Genomic DNA, 2,550 nt, shown 5'->3' with positions numbered 1-2,550 from the left:
TTAGATAGGTGCTAATTCCAAAGAAGAGGAACAATAATAACAAAAAGCCTTTCTTTCCTTACACAGAAGTTCTCTTTGAATACAAATATAAACTCTAGGCAAAATGCTTTGGCCCAAATAATTAGACTCCTGCTGACAATCAGAGTCAGCGGCGGACTGATGTCATGCCAAAGGACACGCAGTCTGAGCCTTTAACGTGGAGTTCTAGGGCTAATTAGAAAAATTACACCATGCCACATCCAGCTCTGGAGTCTGTATTTCAGCTGCAGAAGGTGATAACAGTAATGTATGGTGTCACATCTTCAGTCTCGATCTAAGACAAAGAACAAAATACTTTTAAAAGAATTCCTGAAGAACAGAAGGGGTTTCAGCCTTACTTGCCTCTTCACAAACACCTAATAAAAGAGAGAGAAAACAGGGTTACCTTCAACAAGCAAATCTTTCTCATTCTCAATTTTCATCCACCTGATTTGCAAGTTAATTTTTCCCCTCTCCTCCTGGAAGTAAAACAATAAAAACCTAAGCCTCTTCTAGTCAGTTTCCAGTATAATGCAATACAGTGCCAGCTTTTGTTCCCAGAGCCTAAAACAGGCTGGGGAACCGCACATGTGCTCTCCAATGTCCATGGACGGCTGGAACTTAGAAAAGGTGCCTTCAGTTGACATAAGCTGTTTCAGCCTTGTCCGGAGTCTGAAGCCAGTTCTGTCCTGGGTGTCTCTCCTCAAACACTGGGGATACTGATTCTATTTGGTTCTAAGCCCCAGTTTCCTACTAACTGCGACGACTTGAACTAGAATCCTGTCCTGCCTCTCCCTCCTCAGGAGGCTCCACACCACCGCAAGGATGCTAACACAGTTTTTCCAGAAGCGATCATCTAAACCAAACCCAGGTCATCAAAAAGCCATAGCCAAGAGGTAATCAGGAAAGAGAAGTTTCTAGGAGAAGAGAGGTCTCAGAAAGCATTGATCACAGACAGCATCTGATGAAAAATTTCCATTATCTCAGACGGTCAAAATTATCAAAATAACAGAGCCAGGCCGCCCTGGGAGCTTCGCCTCCGCCAGCGGGACCCAGCACGTTGCCTGGAGCGGTGCTCAGGGGGCCCAGGCCTGCTGGAGGCGTGGGGGGCTGCCGCCTTCCTCCCCAAGAGCCCCATGGGCCCTGCGGCGCAGTACCAGAGGCCTCGCAGGTCACCAGGCAGCCGGATGCCCATGGCTGGCTTGCAGGTGGGACCCCTTGCCGGCTCCCCATTTGGCGCAGCTGCTCCACTTCGACCTGGCATGCCACCCACCATGATGGACCCATTCCGAAAACTCCTGCTTGTGCCCCAGCACCAGCCCCCGATGCCTGCCTAGCGCCGGGGGTTAAAGAGGAGGAAGGTGGCAGATAAAGTTCTACCTCAGCGAATTTGGGAGCTTGTCCCAGAGCCTCAGGCGTGCATGGATCTCTTGGCTTTCAAGTGGAAGCTGGACCAGACCATTGCTCGAAAGCGGATGGAGATCCAGGAGGCCATCAAAAAGCCTCTGACGCAAAAACGAAAGCTGCGGATCTATATTTCTAATATGTTCAGTCCCAGCAAGGCAGAACGTGATAGTGCAGGAACCGCAGGGACCCCCGGGGGGAAACCCCCCAAGGGGACAAGGTGGCTTCCTGGGAACTCCGAGTAGAGGGAAAACTGCCGGATGATCTTAGGAAACAGAAGAGGAAGTTTTCTTCATTCTTTAAGAGCCTCGTCATTGAGGAGGAACTGTACGGGCCTGACAACCACCTGCTGGAGTGGCACCGGATGCCCACCACCCAGGAGACAGATGCCCTCCAGGTGAAAGCACCTGGAGACCTCAATGTCAAGTGCACCCGCCTGCTCATGCTGGATCATCAGCCTCCCCAGTACAAGTCGGACCCCCGACTGGGGAGGCTGCTGGGGGTGCACACACAGACTAGGGCTGCCATCATGCAGGCCCTGTGGCTCTACATCAAACACAACCAGCTGCAGGACGGCCACGAGCGGGAGTACGTCAGCTGCAACCGGTACTTCCGCCAGATCTTCAGTTGTAGCCGACTGCGTTTCTCTGAGATTCCCATGAAGCTAGACAGGTTGCTGCAGCATCCAGACCCCATTGTCGTCAACCATGTAATTAGCCTGGACCCTAACAACCGGAAGAAGACAGGCTGTTATGACATTGATGTGGAGGTGGATGACCCACTCAAGGCCCAGATGAGCAATTTTCTGGCCTCTACCACCAATCAGCAGGAGATTGCCTCCCTTGATGTCAAAATCCATGAGACCATTGAGTCCATCAACCTGAGGAAGACCCAGAGGGATCTCACACTCAGTTTTAGCACTGACCCCCAGGACTTCAGGAATGGCTCCGTTCCCAGTGCCGGGACCTCAAGATTATCACTGATGTGATTGGGAATCCTGAGGAGGAGAGACAAGCTGCTTTCTACCACAAGCCCTGGGCTCAGGAACCAGTGGGGAGGCACATCATTGCCAAGGTGCAGCAGCAAAGGCAGGAACTGGAACAGGTGCTGGGAATCTGCCTGACCTAA

At 51.6% G+C, this 2,550-nt stretch overlaps 1 pseudogene; it reads left to right on the top strand.

Annotated features, from left to right (window-relative positions):
• The first annotated feature begins 230 nt into the window (after positions 1 to 230).
• LOC136132853 (SWI/SNF-related matrix-associated actin-dependent regulator of chromatin subfamily D member 2 pseudogene) lies at positions 231 to 2,550 on the top strand (annotated as a pseudogene).

The sequence above is a fragment of the Phocoena phocoena genome, chromosome 1, assembly GCF_963924675.1.
Source record: "Phocoena phocoena chromosome 1, mPhoPho1.1, whole genome shotgun sequence".
Classification (NCBI taxonomy): domain Eukaryota; kingdom Metazoa; phylum Chordata; class Mammalia; order Artiodactyla; family Phocoenidae; genus Phocoena; species Phocoena phocoena.
This window is presented reverse-complemented; position numbering and strand designations above follow the sequence as displayed.